General features: G+C 48.5%; 1 protein-coding gene and 1 pseudogene across 2 annotated transcripts in view; one reads left to right on the forward strand and one right to left on the reverse strand.

Moving 5' to 3' along the window:
* Window positions 1–18,471, reverse strand: part of LOC142566721 (uncharacterized) — a 438,480-nt gene that overhangs the window by 368,467 nt on the left and 51,542 nt on the right. The window lies entirely within an intron of this gene.
* The window catches only part of LOC142566638 (methionine aminopeptidase 2-like), an 88,050-nt pseudogene continuing 82,575 nt past the window's right edge, over window positions 12,997–18,471 (forward strand).

The following is an 18,471-nucleotide window of genomic DNA, read 5'->3' on the forward strand; positions in this document are numbered from 1 at the left end:
CTGTGAGTAATAGACCTAGACAAACGTATTGCAACACAGACTCTATGACGAATTTTTCTTCCCTTGCCAGTCTATTGAACATTACCTTTGTCTTATGCATATTATTATTCAACCCCACTCTTAGGCTTCCTCGGTTAAGGTTCTCAATTATTTGTTGCAATTCATCCCCAGTGTTGCTAAACTGGACAATGGCATCTGCAAACCGAAGGTTGTTGAGACATTCGCCGTTGATTCTCACTGCTAAGCCTTCCCAGTCTCACAGCTTCAATAATTCCTTTAAGCATGCAGTGAATACCATTGGAAAGATTGTGTCTCCTTGCCTGACCCGTTTATTTCACATGGAGAAGCAAGGTAGATGTCAAATCTGTGTAGATATTTCTCAAGATATTCACGTATGCGTCCTGTACTTCTTGACTATACAATGCCTCCATGACTGCAGGTATCTCTACTGAATCAAACGCCTATTCATAATCTACGAACACTATATAGAGAGGCTGACTGTACTCTGTGGATTTCTCAATTACCTGATTCATGACATCTATGTGAGCCATCGTAGAACATCTCTTCCTGAAGCCAGCCTGTTCTTATTGTTGACTGAAGTAAAGCGTTGCCCTGATTCTATTGGAAATTACCTTGCTCAATATTTTATATAATACTGAAAGCATGCTAACGGGCCTATAATTTTTAATATTGCAACGTCTCCCCTCTTATGGATTAGTATAATGTTGGTATTCTAGCAACTCCACTATATAATTAATAAATACCAAAGAAAAAAAGTATCTGGTGTCCTTATAGATATATATAAGAGCTGTCCCGACTCGCATCCAATTATCATTGGGACCTTTTGCCTTTGTCCTGTTGTGTAACTTCCAAGGGAAATCAGGGACTAGTGTAAAATACTATTAGTAAAAGAGAGAGGGCGGCGAGTTGGTATACGGGTCTCTTCGTCTCTTGTGCACGCCGAAGTTCCCAAGAAAATGTAAACGTTTCCCAGTATACTCGTAGGTGGCAGGACAGTTCCAAGGGGCGTTTAGAAAGTGGACCCCTCTCGTGACTCATGATGGCCGCTGACGTCAGCTCTTGCATCAAAACTTGTTGCTGGGCAAGTTGGTTCCTCTTATTTCCCGAGTGTCGCAAATTGCTGTCGTTCGGGAGCAGTCTTTATAGCGGGCCAGCTATGACATACGAAGGAAAGAATAGGAGCGCATCAATTTAAACGCATAGGCAAGTCAGTAAAGGCATGAGAACGAAGTAATTTCCGCTTTAGGACCCGTTAGGTGTCGATTTGTGAGGCTGAACGCATTATTCCCGTTCGCAACTATTCAGCTTCTTTCTTTCATTTTTTTGGCATTAACGCAGGTGCTAGGGACTGGATTTGAGAGATTTAATAAATTGTATTCGAGAACGTGGTTGTCCTCTACAGGATGCCGGAACGAAATGTCTTTTGTTCTGGTTTTAGTTTCGTTGAAGTGAGAAATTTCCGTTCCGGTTGTGTTCCGGAGCGAAAAAAGAAGTTATCCGTAAAAGCCCATAACGGTACTTGTTTTGGTGCAAAAAATTTCGAAGAAAGGTAACGATAAGAACATAGTATTTATTTTTCTCAATAAGCGAATTATGAATTCTGAGATCATGCTCAGTGCCTTGAGTCAAGGCACTGAGCATGATCTCAGACGCAGCACGTCATCGAGTATGTTCGGCGAAATGCGAGACCGTTGTTTCGATAAAACGAACTTAAACGAACATAAACGAACGACAAAACTTCGGTCACAAAGCGTTGTACTCGTACGGAACGAAACGATAAGCTCTTCAGCTCGCAAGCCCTGGGTTTTGCTACGATGCCGGCGTGCCCCGATTAGTGCAGCGCTCGACCGCCTATCGCTCGCACTATCCCTGCCTGAGGGACGCGCCAATACCGACGCTGCCTGACGTCGGTTGTGCTGGATTGCCGACTTTCCCCTTGACCCGAAAACCGATAAAGATATTACCGTTTTACTCCGAAACGAAATAGTAAATAACGCAAAAATATAGTTCTTTCTTTCTCATTTTGTTTTCGTTCCGTTCCGACACACTGGTCCGACTCCTACAGGTACACATTCATGATTTGTCTCCATTTTCTCTGCGCGTTAAGTTCGCACTCGTGTTCGCGGTGCAAGAGAACTCACAACCCTCAGCCTGTTCTCACTGATGCACTCTACGTGTGCGAATGTTCAGATATTCGAAGAATCCGATTGAGGTTTTCTCTCTCCACTTGCTCATGGCTCCTCAAGATGTCTTGTTCTTGCAACAAAACCATTTCTTTTTTTTACTTGTGTAGCGATCTGCCGCTTTTCAAACTTATAGGGCGCCTATGTTTGAAAAGTTGAAACGCACTTGAGTCATCGCCGACGTAGGAGCCCTTTCGGTAGGTCGAACGACTGGATAGATTTGTTTGTGTACATGACGTTCTAGCCTCCGTTGCCACACGGACTACAGCCAGAACGCTGACGAGTGCATATTGCATTTGGCTTTCTTTAGAAGCCCGCACCGAGTTTCCTAAGTCGGTGCTTATTGTTCGTGCTCTTGCACGCCCGTGTGTACACGAGTCCTCATTTTGCTTAATTAGCTCGACTGGGTTCAATAAACGTTTGTTCCTTCTCCTCGGGCATTGCTTGTCTCTTCAAAATATATTTTCTGCACATATAAACTACCGATTACTTCAATGTTTGTTGTCGAAACAGACGGACTTTGGGCTAATGCTGCTATTGAACTTAAGCCTAAGAATTTTAAGCATACGGAAAGCGCACATCTAACACGCTAGCTTCAGATTTGAAAGTTCGCATTTGCAGGGTATTAGGAAAACCAAGGGAAAGTCTCGAAAGCATGCTACGTGCAATAGGAACGCCGTCTGCAGCTGCGGCATTAGGGCAGCAATGACGAACGTTGCCCGATCGGTGCTGCAGACCCAATCTTTTTTGCGACAGGGACCGCTGGCAGAGATGCAAGGCTTACATAGTAAAGCAGACGTGGAATGGAGTGGTAGAGTGCTGCGAGAATTGCACTTGCTTACAGACGCAAAACTGCGGCCTTCTATATACGTACATACCTGACAGCCACGAGGGGTGAGTTATTAAAAGCGCCGTGCCGGACGAGTTATTGGAGAGCTTTAGAATAGGGGCCCTAATGGTTTTGGGCCCCAAAGAGTTTTGCGGGTGTTAGTGTTGTGGCACGCAGGAGTGAAGAGCTTTAGAACAGAGCTTTGCGTTTACGGATAGCGTCTTGCGCTGACAGCGCCACTACGGCGTCAAAGAAAAGCTAATAGAAATAATTAAATAAAAAGTACCGTTTTATGATAAGAATTATAACTTAGACTTTCGTGTATTCGCATTTAATCACAATTTAGAGGTTACTCTGTAAGCAGCAAACAATTAGTTGCCCTTAGTTTTGAGTAACCACCTTTACGCGGCTTCACCAGCCAAGCTAAGCCGTGTTAAGCCTACGAGCCATAATATCCACAAAGGAATTCGAAATCACCGGCGTCTAATGAATCAATCTTTATAACGCACGCTAGTTGAGAGAAAGCGATAACCGCACTCACTTATCCTAGCTTGCGAACTGCACGCGTTACCACGGATCGAACCCAGTTTGGTGCTAGGTTAGAGCCGTAGCTTCGGTGAGTCCCGCCTTGTTTGTTTACGCAAATATTTTGGGGCAACATTTGGGGCTTCCGCTAAGTCAGTGAAATAGCGTGCCTGACGGAAAACACAAACGACATTTGCGTCTCGCGCATGCGCAGTGGTTTCAGCGCTATTTCTTTGGGGCTCCAAAACATTTGGGGCCCCTATTCTAAAACTCTCTAATAGTCTAATAGACTATTAGGAGCCCCTAGATATCTATAGCGGCTCCACAGCCACCGCAGTCCTCCATAAAGAAAGCAACAAAATCCCAATAAAGAAGGGCGTCAGACAGGGAGATACGATCTGTCCAATTCTAGTCACAGCGTGTTTACAGGAGGTATTCAGAGACCTGGATTGGGAAGAATTGGGGATAAGAGTTAATGGATAATACCTTAGTAAATTGCGATTCGCTGATGATATTGCCTTGCTTAGTAACTCAGGGGACCAACTGCAATGCATGCTCACTGACCTGGAGAGGCAAAGCCGAAGGGTGGGTCTAAAAATTAATCTGCAGAAAACTGAAGTAATGTTTAACAGTCTCGGAAGAGAACAGCAGTTTACGATAGGTAGTGAGGCACTGGAAGTGGTAAGGGAATACATCTACTTAGGGCAGGTAGTGACTGCGGATCCGGATCATGAGACGGAAATAATCAGAAGAATAAGAATGGGCTGGGGCGCGTTTGGCAGGCATTCTCAGATCATGAACAGCAGGTTGCCACTATACCTTAAGAGAAAAGTTTATAACAGCTGTGTCTTACCAGTACTCATGCACGGGGCAGAAACCTGGAGGCTTACGAAAAGGGTTCTACTTAAATTGAGGACGACGCAACGAGCTATGGAAAGAAGAATGATGGGTGTAACGTTGAGGGATAAGAAAAGAGCAAATTGTGTGAGGGAACAAACGCGAGTTAATGACACCTTAGTTGAAATCAGAAAAAGAAATGGGCATGGGCAGGACATGTAATGAGGAGGGAAGATAACCGATGGTCATTAAGGGTTACGGACTGGATTCCAAGGGAAGGGAAGCGTAGCAGGGGGCGGCAGAAAGTTAGGTGGGCGGATGAGATTAAGAAGTTTGCAGGGACAACATGGCCACAATTAGCACATGACCGGGGTAGTTGTAGAAGTATGGGAGAGGCCTTTGCCATGCAATGGGCGTAACCAGGTTGATGATGATGATGATGGAGCCGCAGCTGCAGCTTAAGCTGTGCTAGGTGTGCCGTGCAAGCCTGTGAATTTTTTCAACCAACAATCCTTCCCTCCCTGCCTCACTCACTCACTCACTCACTCACTCACTCACTCACTCACTCACTCACTCACTCACTCACTCACTCACTCACTCACTCACTCACTCACTCACTCACTCACTCACTCACTCACTCACTCACTCACTCACTCACTCACTCACTCACTCACTCACTCACTCATAGGTTCAAGCACAACCGAAGCAAGACGGTCTACAAGAAATTTAGCTCTCCTTTGGACCTGCTTGTCATTTGCGCATTCACTATATGTATACCATCCATCCAGATAGGGACAATCTCAGGAGAATGCGAAAACATGCTGATGCACGTGCCATCTCGTCGCTGAGTTTCCTGAGGGGCGTCAAAATGCGTCTGTATGTAGCACTCTGAAATGCCTAAACCCTTTGGAACGTATATTGTCCCCAAACAACAATCGTCTTCGCTCTAATAGCAGTTACAAGCTTTGGAACGTATTTTTGTCACACCACAATAATCGTCATGCATCTTGCACGTCTTTCATTAATGCTGAGCGCCCGGTACTTACAGGTCACGAACGGCACGCGCGTTATCAGCGTGCAATAGCATTCACGACAGGAAAGCAGCGACCGCAGAGTTTTCAAGAAAGAAAACGAAAGCAAGACACATGACAATCGGTTTTGTGTGACAGAAATACAACCCAGTTGGTGCAAACGCATTTAGAGTGTTCCGTTTGGCTTGCGTTTTCTTTTTGAAAACTCGGCGCCCGCTACTTTCCTTTCAAGAATGCCATACAGGTCAAGCCGATAACGCGCCTGCCGTTCGCGACCTGTGCCGGGCGCACAGCATTAAATAAAGCGGAGGCACGCAAAATAGACGGCAATGTTTTTATACTTTTCTTTATTTTTTATTACGAACATTCTTCGGCCAAGTAGCCCAAGCAGCTGGTGTTACATGTGAATACATTGCAACATCGTTCATATGGTAACACAGTGGTAGTATTGATGAATACATAAGCAATGTAACACGTACAGGATCAATCCTGTCATAATAAATATATGCACTACGCTAAAAATGGAAACAATTATAGGACAAATCATCAGTTATAAACACCGCTTTTAAAAAAGAAATGGGCATTTTTGCCGAATTCATGCTATAAGCTAAGTACAATATAACTACCCATCAGAACATGATTTGATTGCGGCTCAAAAGCACTCGCGCAATTAAATACGAAGACATGTGCGGGTAATGCATTCCACCTCTCTGAACGCGTGTGCAAAAAAAAAAATATCACCAACGATTACGAGACTTCCTAATATAAAATTTGAGCGCAGCTGCACACGTGTTTTTATTTCGCGATACGTTAGCTGGTGATGGAAATCTGTCTCATGCGGCACGTTGCAAACCGGGCGAAATGTGGCGCGACTGCCTCGCTAATTGGGAGATCGCGAGAGGCGGCGCGTGGGGTGATGCGTGGGAGCGATTCACAGCATCCGCCGCAGACAGACCTCCACTCATGCAGCGCTTTGTTTCCGTACAGACGACGCGCACTACTCTGGGGCCATCTCGTAGCTAACGTCGCCACGAAGCCCGTCTTGCGCGGAACTACACTTTTGTTACGCTTTCGAGCGCATGCGCTCCTCCTCCGCTTTCCTTCTCACATCTATTTGCTATCACCGTCTTTCATCTTCCGCTGCGTTCTGCGTTCGCTTCCATCCTTCGCTGTGTTTGTTCGCTCGGTTAAGAGGGATAACGCCGACGCTTGTCGCAGGAACGGGCACCTAGAGAGCAGCGCTCTAAAGAAATAAAAAAGAAACATTCATGAACTTTTTCTTGCGTGCGAATTAAGGTTGTAAGTTGTGACCGTGAAGATATATTGATGAACGCGATGTGAAGGGTTTTAAGTATGCTAGTATCTAGTGTTACAGAGTTCGCGTGTAAGGGGACAAGTTCCAAAGAATGCACACTTTTTCTTTAGACCTAATGAGTGGTAAGGGAATACAGAAACTTCTTATGCTAACCATAGTCCCTGTCGTGTGATCACTAAGACGTAATCGTTTATATACTGCTTCGATTCACGCCACAGTCTCACCAAGGGGTCAGTTTTTATGTATCGATTTCTTATCACTGCTGTTTTCCGTGACACAGTTGGCAGTGAAACAATGCGCACTACAACGCAACTGCGACGAAACGGAGAAATAAGTGGAGAAGCATAAGAGGCGGGCAAGTGGTGCCAACTTTCATAGAGACTGTAAAAAATGTTCATTGCAGCTCGCACTAATGGCGCGGTAGACTTAGCAGCAACCGGTGTGCAAGGTCGAGCCCCACCAGATCTCTTAAGGTACTGCGAATGCAACTGAAACGCGTTTCTTTCTTGTTTATTTTTACCTCCGGAAGAAATAAAGGAGCACAGACGACAGCACAGAGCAAGATGGTCTCAAGAGGGTTTCCGATGTTCGGCCTGCACAATTTCTCGGCCGCGGCAACGACGGTGCGTAGGGATTGTTACCGGGTCGTCGCACTAATTGACAGCAGATTACTGGTGCAGGATGCAGAACGGTCCGAGGTGTTTTGCGACAAGCGTAGTTGAGAGGCAGGGTAGGAACTAAAGACCCGGAGAGAAGCTCCACAAAGTACCGTCGCTAGCTCGACGTGGTTTCTGCTGGTATTGGTCATTGCCCGCCCCCCCCCCCCTTCCAACTAGGAAAAAGAAAGAGAGGGAGAAAAAAAATAAAGCACTGTACGGCACTTTTCGGCGCGACGAGCAGCCTGGGACAGCGCCGTACACTCGGAGTCATCAGGCCTATAATGAAGAATGGCGTCAAATAGCAGTAGAAGGTTCGCCGCCATATACAAAAGGAAGTAACGAGAAAAATTGGCCCAACTTTGATTATTTAACATGCGCAGACAGCGGAATGCAAGGGTGTTTTTACATTTTACCCCCATCGGAATGTGGTTGCCGCGGTCGGGAATCTAAATGGCGACTTCTTTCAAAGGAGCAGAACACCTTACCCACGCAGCCGGCGCGGCTATATAGCTGGACGGCTACCCGTCGTGTTCCGGCCAACTGAGCGAGGCGAGTGCAGTACCCGTTGCTCCAGGCGGGTCTCTCGTGCCGACAGCCACGTGAGCATCCCGCCGAACTCCAGTGCCCCGCCTGACGCAATTATTCGCAGAGAAAGCACGTCGCAGCGTCCGAAGAGCGCCCTGACACGATCGCGGAACCTGGCCCCGTCATTCGCGGGCGCTCTCGCCTGCGGTGATGTAAGTATACAGGTAAGGTGAACAGTACAAGAAGAGTGAAAGAAGAGTTCCTTGTCGCACGGGGCGACCGCTCCAGGAGGCAAGAAGATGGTGACATCCCCGGCCGCCTCCTGCAAAGCCTCCGCCCGAGCCAAACCCGGCATCGCGGGACCTGCGCATGCGGCCAGCGTCTGGGCGCTGCCAACTGTTGCGCCTTCCGAGCGCGACGCTGTCGCTTCGAAAATAACCGACGCACTCGAGTCGCCTGAGGTGCCGAATAGAAGAACAAGCGAGAGGAGTCACTCGCATAGACTCCCCTCTTCCCGCTCGCGACCTCTGCAAGAGCGACGGTGCGGTGCTAAGCGGCGGTTGCGTCGCGGGTTTTACGAGCCAAGCGCCACGTCCCAGCATTTCGTCGCTTAGTTAACGCAGCTCGTTATCGCGAGTCTCGTAACCGGAAGACTTTAGGCATCAAAGCATGCGTCTAAAGATGTTTTCTCATGCTGGAACCTTGTGGACTCGCGTTAGCGCGGGCAACCAGCGGTGGAGAGGGAGTTGCGAGAAAGGGAATACAACCACCCTTTCCCCCACTGGTTGCGTCGCAATTGCATTTGTTCGTATCATTGGCCGAGTGTCGCCTAGTGTACAGACTTTTGGAACTATATGAGCATATCAACCGAGAATAATTCTAAACGGAGAAACACAGGGAGGGTCAGTAAGTTGTGGTCCACCTTTTTCTCGAGATTGTAGCTTAGCCCACTATACACATTGATGTATTGGTGCACCCTGAATCAGATAAACTGCAAGTGGAAGAAAAAAATATGTTCAGTTTAATTAAGCAATGGAAATTAAGCTACGACAGGTCTTGGCGACTGTTATTAGACTTGGTGCGAGCTTTCAGCTGTGCGGGAAACTATGCTCTCTCTCTCTCTTTTCATCCGAATACCCCTTTCTCTTAGTGCAGGGTATCAAACCAGACGTGCATCTGGTTAACGTCCCTGCCTTTCCTCTTTTCTTCTTCTCCCCTCTCCCTCTCTCTCTTGATCGCTGATATAAGATACATGATGACCTCTCCTGACTCGTTCGTATTAACATGTTAGGCAGCCTTCCCGAACTGGTGAACTCTTTTAGCAGTGTTTAAAAGAGATCATCACAGTCGAGTTTCAACGGTTTCCAATTCCTTTTCTCCACAACGTTGTTTAAACATTTTAATTTGCCATTTCTTCATTATCCACTGACTCTTCGCGCATGCACGCCTCATGAGCGAGTTTAGGCTGTTGGCCAGTTTCGAAGTGGCCGAAATGATTGCATCCCATAAAATTGTCTGAGAAAACTGCCACAAGCACGGCGCTGAAAGGTCGCAATTCTGTGAGAAATGCGATAAACAGTTGAACACGGCATTTGCTGCAATGCTTGTTTTTTAAGCTTTGTTATTCCACATGCAATGGCGCCGAAACTCCCAAAGCCTTTATATCCATGTTGCGCACATGTATTATCAGCATACTATATCCAAACGCTAACAATTCCAAAACTATACTTGAATCCGTTGGTCCGTTTCGAGGTTCAACTGCATTTTTAACAGTGACTTTGCTGAGGCTCCAAAACGTGTGCACTTCGGACTATTCCCTGCTTAGACATCGGCTGCCGCAGAGCCATTACACGTACGACTCGACAGAATCAGCGTTCTGACCAGCCATTTCCGGTTAGCGTTTAAATTTATGTCATCGGGAGTGTCGATGGGACTGCACAGCAGTCTCTGGCACAGCGCGGCCGAAGGTCGCCTCGGCGCCTGTCCGCGTCTCGACAGCGGAGTGCATCCGCCCCCGCACCTCTCTATTCTGGGCCCCGCTCGGAGGAGGAGCCAGCCGAACGACAACAATGCGTCGAGACTATTTTCCGTCCACCACCGGAAGTGCACATCCGGTCGCGCGGCCCTCTTTCGTGCGCGCATGCGGCCTTCTACCTTTCGAGCCCGCGAATAATTGACGGACATTCTGTGCCGTCGCCGTGCTTGTTTAGCTTCTGATTATTCTTTCAATACAGTTTCTCTATCCTATCCTAGCTTACGCGAAGCAAAATAAAGCCATGAAAGAAACGAGAAAAGCAGTTGGCCGCGGAGACGCCATCGGGGAATCGCAGGAAAATGTGCATCTGAACCGAGGGTAGAGTTGTTAGAAGGTTAAGCAAATCTGGCTCGCGGTGGCACTTGAACGACGCATCATGCAACCTGCAATGTCATAGATGGGTGAAAAATCGCGCAAACTAATTGGGTTCTTGCTACGTGCAAGACTGCATCAGCGTTGCCTGAGCACCGATCAGGGCGCGGGCGAGCAGCCTCGTCTGCAGGGGACGCGTGAAGAACCAGTCAGTGTATGCGTCGCTTAGCAACTCGCATTTCATGCTCCGCAGGGGCTTGACATGCCGTGATAGAATTTTCGCCACACAGGTGTCTAGTACACTGTCGCTGATTGTATGCGAAACTGGCAGCGCATGATTTTCGGCTTGTCCAGTTGGGAGAAGGGGTGCAAACAACGATTGGACTTTCGTTCACTCGTAAGTACCTTTACTGAGTCGCACGTTAGGCTACCGTGCATATTACCAAGAGGTTTGGCTAATAAAAGGGGTGGTGAAACTTGTGAGGAAAAATTGTTTCTTGGTCTTTAGAGAAATGAAGAAAAAAAGGACAAAGTTGCTTAAGTGCTGTTCCCAGTCTAGTCAGCAACATGACTCACTAGCGAATGCTAGATGCGAGTTTCTTCGGCTTGCAAAACTTTTTTTTTTTTGGTAGGGGGGGGGGTGCACTTGCGTTAACAAAGATATGATTATGAGGCACGCCGTAATGGGCAACGTTTATAGACGTTGGTAATGGCGCCTTAATCGTTACTTATACGATTTGATCAGTAAGGTTATTTAACTCATAACTTATAACTTTATTTAAATATTAAGTTTTTGTATGCATTAAGTAATTAAGAAAACTACAGGTGGCACGCGTGCTGTGTTAGTAAAGATTAAAGTGTGGTTTTTGTGATATTTCAATATAAAGTTTAATTTATCTTAACACCAAAATAACAGATGTGTGTTGGTACAACTAAGACATGCATATGGTACTTAGTTCAAAATCTGAGTGAACCCATTCCCATGAATTCACGGAAAACTCTCAAGGCTCATCAGTGTAATGCGTGCCGTTATAGAATGACGCGATGCGTGCCGTTATACATTTTGACGCGATGTTGAGGCGATTATTCTGACTTATAACGCTTCATTTGCACCGTTGTGTTCTTTGTATATGCGATGTGATGCTAGCTGGCGCAATTGACGACCTGGCGCAACAAGTCTCTAACAACAAACTGTTTCTTTTTCTTCTTTTCCACCGAGTCGGTAGCCCCACGAAATGTAGACGGCGCTGGCCATGCCTCCACAAGCCGCCATTGTGGGACGTCTGGGCTTCTATGTCACCTTCGCTACCATGTGTTCATATACCTTGGGCACAACCACGGAGCTACCGCGGCATTTTGCAGCTTGCAGATGCTCCTTACAGCCGAATTCAACTTTCCTAGGGTAGCTATGGAACAACGTGTTCTTGCTCCTAATAACCTTCACTAGTTTGACAGTACTCGTTGTGTGCCCCCATCTTTAGTTAATTCAAATATCTGACCGGATATTCTCACACTATGGGTGCTGCTCTGTTGGACGCTCGCGGCTGTGCGCGCTCTGGACAGAGCCTTCCTCGGTTGTCTTGTGGCGGGGTTTCTTTATCTGGCGTCTGGTTTGTTTCTTGCTTCTTCGATTGGATCACACACTCGCCTCTTTTCGAGTATGAGCGGTGTTTTCTTTTAAAAAAAAGTAGGAAATTTGGACGAGTTCACTCTCACGAAACAAGGATCGTCCACGTATGTTCGTAAGTAAAAAAAAAGAAAAAGGAGGAGCGAATGAAAGCTTTTTGCTGAAAGGGAGAGCAATTGCTCGCCTCCGCTCCGGTTGTAGCCATAGTTCTGTGTCAATAATATTGTGCGATTGTCGCGGGACGTTATATACGGATGACTCGCGCTGGCAACGGACACGAGGCTCACGCTTCCGGAGACACAGAATGCAGGAAGCTGACTAAGCGTACGTCGGCGGCGGTGAGCCCTGTTCAAAGTCGAACGCTCAAGTTCAGCTGGTTAAGCACTGCGAAAGCAAACTACTTCGTGTTCCCCTTCTACCAAATCAGAAATACGGGTTCATCCGCGTTCGAAAGTTCAAGTGTTCACCTGTGGACTACCGGTAAAACCATATATTAGTTTCTAACTTTTATTCCCTTTTCTATTCAGCTAAAATATTGGTCTCCTGTAGCACGAACCAAATACATGACACATGACAGGGTTGTCGTGGGTACGAACATTCTTCTGGGCACCCAACCAAACCTTGGAACGATCACTTATGAGAAGAGGATGTCGGTATTATAAGGAACCGTTTAATCCAGCCGAGCTCGAGCTACGACGAAGAACAGGCCGTGCGGCTGATGATGATAATTACAGATGAGGAATTTGTAGAAGTGATGATGATGTGCAGAGATGAAGAAGAGTCAGTCATGAGTCACGCTCACACCTCCCGCGGGGGAAGCGGCCGCCTGGTCTCGCGGCATTATGATGAAACACGGCGAGTGTACGGTTTTAAGAGCGATACATGCACAATTTCTGTACCACGGCAACGGTGGTCGGAAGAAATTCTAAGGGGTGAGACGCGGTAATTAACCGGAGATGTCTGCTCAATGACCGTGTAGGGTCCGATCAAGCGACTGGCGAATTTCGCGCATAAACCGTGAACGCGCACACAGGAGTCCATAGAAGAAATTCGTCACCAGGGCAAAAAGTGACAACACGGTGAGTCGAGTCGTAGCGATGCTTTCGCACATCCTGGGCGATGTCGGTGTTAATGCGGGCTCGATGACGGCAGTCCTCGAGAGCCGCAAGGAACAAGGCGTACAGGACGAAGCTAGGTGAGCGGCCATAGACGAGGCAAAATGGAGAAAAGCCGGTGATGTGTTGTAGAGCCGTATGGTAAGCAAATGTCACAAACGGCACGACTGCATCCCAGTTGGTGTGGCCGGGCCTGATGCACATTGCAATCATATCCGATAGAGTACGATGAAAACGGTCTGTCAAGCCGTTGGTCTGCGGGTGGTAACTCGAAGTAGTCTTGTGAACGCTGTTTGAGGCACGCATAACTTCGGTAAGAAGAGACGAGAAGAAGGCTTTGGCGCGGTCGCTGAGGAGAATGCGTGGAGCTTCGTGACCTAAGAGGATGTTGTGTAGAAAGAAATCGGCGACTTCAGCGGCACTCTCGGAATGTATAGAAGCTGTCTTGGCGTAGCGTGTCAGATGGTCAGATGGTCTACGGCCGTAACAATCCAGCGATTGCCGTTAGAGGTCTTGGGAAGAGGACCGTACAAGTCTATTCCGACGACCTCCAAAGGCGAAGTGGGACAAGGAAGAGGTTGCAAAAGACCAGAAGGATGAGTCGTAGGTTGTTTGCGGCGTTGACAAAGAGTACATGATGCGACGTACCTGGCTACGGCAGAAGAGAGGCCAGGCCAAGAGCACCGACTTCGTGTTCAGTCGTATGTCTTGTGATATCCGAGGTGGCGTGCCGTCGGATCATCATGAAAGGCTTCAAGCACCTCACGTTGCAGAGAACGTGGTATGATGGGTGCCCATTTGTTGCCATCGACGTGATAAATATAGTGATGCAAAATGCCATCGTGAAGCTTGAATTGTTTAAGTTGTCGCCGAAATCGGGCGTTCGGAGGTGAAGCAGGGCTTTGCATGCGGTCGAGAATAGTTCGGCAGTATAGGTCGGCACGTTGGTGGGAAGCAAGGACAGATTGGTGATTAGGTTTCAGCCAGTCGAGCGTTGAGACGGACAGGGGGGATGAAATGGGCTCGGGCTGTACATCAGTACGATTAACGATGCTGAGTCATTATTGCTCCGCAAAGGTCAACGAGATAGAGCATCTGCGTCTTGGTGACTCTTGCCAGACCTGTAGGTAGCATCGAAATCATACTCTTGTAAACGGATCACCCAGCGATTAAGGTGACCCGATAGGTTCTTTGGCGACCATAGCCAGCACAGTGCGTTATGGTTGGTGACGACTGTAAAGTGACGGCCGTTGAGGTATGGCCGAAACTTGTGCATTGCCCAAACGACAGCAAGGCACTCTAATTCGGTGATGGTGAAATTTTTCTCAGCAGCAGCCAGCGTCCGACTGGCATAAGCAACGACTCGTTCACGCAAGGTGGTGTCCCGTTGCAGGAGAACAGCACCGAGACCATGACTGCTAGCGTAAGTAGGAATGATAGTAGCTGCACTTTCGTCTAAGTGGCACAGTACCGTGTCGGACGTCAAGGCCTGCTTGAGCGTCAAAAAGGCACTTTCACAATCGGCGGACCGAACAAAAGGCGCGTTATTTGAGAGAAAGCTTGAGAGGAAGCTAAAGCTTCCTCCTCTTAAGGGGTCCCTCACCAGGTCTGGCCATCTTGAGCTGACAAGCGCAGAGCATACATTGCGCGATAACGATCGTGTCGGCGAAGTATTACATCGATACGCGCCGCGGAAAGATCTGAAATTCCAAAATGAACGCCGTTTTCCCTGCTCCTCGCGGCCGCCGCTCTCCAAGCCGGACGGGGACGTACTTGTGCTCCTGCGCCTACGTAATCGTGTCCGCAGTGTGACATCGCTTGTGGGTGACACGTGACTTCGAGAATTATTCAAGACAACATTTGTTATCAGTGCGATATGTTGCTTGAATTGACGAATTGAAGTTAAGAGAAATAATAAAACACACAAGCAGAATATCTGCGTGTTTTTTGTTTTCCTTCGCACCGTACCAAGACAGATGTCCTTCCGCTTCGTCTGCTTGTTCCCACGGTTGTGCGGTCGCGTGCGCAGTTACCGAAACTATGCCATTTTCTACCGTGTTCCAGCGCGTGATCATGCTCTGCGATCCGCTTGTTCTGCCTCAATAATCGTGCAGCACTGAATTATACCGCTAGTCATGCGTCCTTGTGCACAGCGTGGAGAATCGTGCGCTGCGCGAACGAGACAGCCGCTCGCGCGCGACGCCTTCAGCGGAAGTGCGTAGCGCCGAAGAAAAAGAAGGCGATCCTCGAGTCCGGTATGGGAGAACGCAGGGAAGGAATTTCTCTTGCGGAGGCCACACGGGGCGAGTGGAGAGAGCGTCTTGCTTGGCAGTGGAGCCGGTCTGCTGAAATCGTGGATTCGCGGCACTAACATATCTATATCTCGGCTATTAAAGGGACCCTGAAACGATTTTGACGGTTCTCTACAAATGTACTGAGTCGTTACAGTAGGTCCTTCTGATCATTAATTGACACATCTAAGTGCTCCGCGTAAAGCATGTAATTTATTACAAGGTTTAAAAAATGCACATCGCTGCCGATCGCAGCACACTGCTTGGCGGAATTTCAAGCCGCCCCTACCCATATGATGGAAATCGCCCATATGACGTCAGTGGGGCGAGCTATCCGATTGGCTGACCAGGGCGCGTGATCGATAATTTTTCCAACTTTATGGTAAACAAATGATGTTCGTAATAGTTGGAATGTTAGTTAATTTGTTTCTATAGAAAGAAAGTAACAGAAAGAGAATGCACAAGAACAATTTTTCAGTACACTTAAGCACTGCCGGCACACAGCAAGTGTCGTCTGCTTGTGCTCCGTCTTTGACGAGAGCTCCGCAGTCAGTGTCGGTCTGTCTTTTCGCGAGCGCTATGATTCGACTTTGTTGCGTTGTGGACTGCAAACGTAGCGACTGGCAATATGTCAAGCTGTGACAACGTGTCCTTCTACAAACCAGTAGACGAGCGGACTGGCTGCAGCGCATTGGACAGCCGCTACCCGATGGGCGCCAGGATTTGCGCGATTGCGGCCGCCACTTTACACCAGAAGATTACTAACGCAATAGCGTTTCGCGAGTCCGGTAAACCAAGCGCAAGGGGACAGGGCCTGGCCGTGTCCCCTTGCGTGTCGTTTCAGGTGATGAACAGAAGCGCAAATGTGAATGGTCTGCACGGTGCAGCCACCTTGTGGCACAGAGCACAACCACACACAGTAGCAGTAACAAAATGTGTTCTTCTTTGCTGCTGGTGTAAATTTTTCGCAGGAGTGTAATAGTTAACACACTGTTTTGTAAATGTTTAAAATGTTTTACACTTGGTTAGAGCAACATTAGCTCTTTCTTTGGCTGGTTAAGCTCTGCGCCAACGGGTGGCTGGACCGTAGAGACCGATCAGGAAGCTCACGTACGTCTACGCTAAAGTTCCTTCATCAGCTTGAGTTTATGCCTTCACCGTTCCGTCGAAACGTTCTCCTAGTGTGTGATTACCGAAATACCAGACACGTTCGGCGCTACGACAGAATGCTTGCAACGCACGCTGCTTCGATAGCTCTCACTTGGGGTCGATGGCCAAGCGGCTAGCGGAGAGGTTTCGCGCGGGCGGGCTCCAAAACAACCGGAAGTAGACGATGTGACGTCGCATCGTGACGCAGAACCAGTGAAGGTGGAGCTTAGCCTCGATCGCTCGGCGAACCAGTTGAGGAGGAAAAGCATGGCTAGGGAGGAGGGTAACTTGTAGTAGCTCCCTTAATACGTAACGCTTCACTTAAATTGTCGTGCGAATGTTCTACTTAAGCTGTACCCTACGCGTCTACAAAATTTGTCTGAACCGTTTCAGGGGCCTTTTAATGAGCCGATCTGAAAAATTTTTTTGCGGCAGAATGCGCCCTAGAGGACACATAACTTCAGTGTATAACCCAAATTTGATGTGGTGCCTGGTGAGGGGCCCTTGCAATTGGCCGCCCCCCTTCGCTGATATGTCGTCATCAGGATTGGCTGGTACATGATCTTACGAAGAGCTCTAGCGTAAGTGCTTTATTGTTAGAGAATTCAGCCTCACTTCTGGCTGATCGTTGACGTCCTGGTCGCCGTTTCGCGAGCGCCGCGCCCCGCTGATGCGCTGCTAGTTCCTCGGAGGAGAGGCAGGCTCCGGAAGAAACAGCTCTATCACTTAGTTTGTCGAAGCCAATGTCTGGATTTAACCTAGGCGAAACGTACACCATTGAATATTCGAAATACATGGATTTCAAGAAAATGCTGGAAATCACCGACTAGACATGGATTTTCGCCAAAGCCATGTTCGAAAAAGATGAATAATATGCATTTCAAGTTTCGAAGGAGAAAAGGAGGAACGTTTTCGCCACACCCGAATGCATTCGACGAGCATGCCGCTCCACTCGCTAAAGCAGGGGTTCGGCACGGGATTGAGTGAAAATTGTTAAATTATAACCGCCATAGGCGTAGCGACTGTCCTGCACATCTGTACTTTTCTTTCTTACAGGGAGCAGCGGATCGAAACAGCATAGTGCACGTATCGGGGCTGTATTTAGGCCGAACTCCGATGACGAACTACTTTGGACGTCCGCCAAGCGCGCCGATCAATTGCAACACCTCCCCCCCCCCCCCCCCCCCAGAAACTGGGCCACTACTAGTTGTTACACCGTTATAGGCTTGTCGGCGTGCGCATACGCCAACATCTCCATCGGCGCGGGCGGGCGCAGCCGGGTCCCCTTTCTTCTCCGCGGTCCTCTCCCAGCGGTACGCCTAATGCTGCGAGTGACAGGGCCGCACGTGTTGCGCAGTGGGTATGAAGAGGGAGGGGAACCACTCCTCAGCCGCAAGAGAAGGCTGCGAACAGCTGGCGCCGCGGCTCTGTGCGGGGGGTGCACCGGGGTCAGAAGACGGCGAGAGATGGGGAGGGAGACCGTGTTGGAAGCCACCTCTATATTTATATACACACGCACATACAAGCACGCCTGCCGCTCGCGCACCTCCTCATCCAGATGCCCTCCCCCCTCCCCCTCACCTTCTTGAGCGTCCCGAGTGAAGCGCCGATCGCGCGCCACATTTGGGGCTCTACCCCGGGGTCGGCAACGTGAAGCTGACGCAACGGTGGATATACAAGGGGGAGCGGGTAATATGTCGCGTGGCGGGGGGGGGGGGGGGGGGGGGGATTGCAGCTTCGGGAGACACCGTGCCGCTGCTGCATGGCCGGAAGACCCCGCATAGGTTGTTTGGAAAACACATGCGATGGATAAGCTGATGATTTAGCAGTTAATATAACAGAAAACGAAGAATGGAAAAGTAATAAAAGACGCAGTTTCGCCCGAAGGCGAAGCATTGACTGCGATGACAAGTTATTAGACAGCTGTACGCAGTAAGGTTAGTAGTTTTATCAGCTGTGTAAACTACTGTGAACATTCGCTTACTAGCAAAATAACAAGCACGTTGTCGCGCGCGCA

The sequence above is a fragment of the Dermacentor variabilis genome, unplaced genomic scaffold (assembly GCF_050947875.1).
Source record: "Dermacentor variabilis isolate Ectoservices unplaced genomic scaffold, ASM5094787v1 scaffold_13, whole genome shotgun sequence".
Classification (NCBI taxonomy): Eukaryota; Metazoa; Arthropoda; class Arachnida; order Ixodida; family Ixodidae; genus Dermacentor; species Dermacentor variabilis.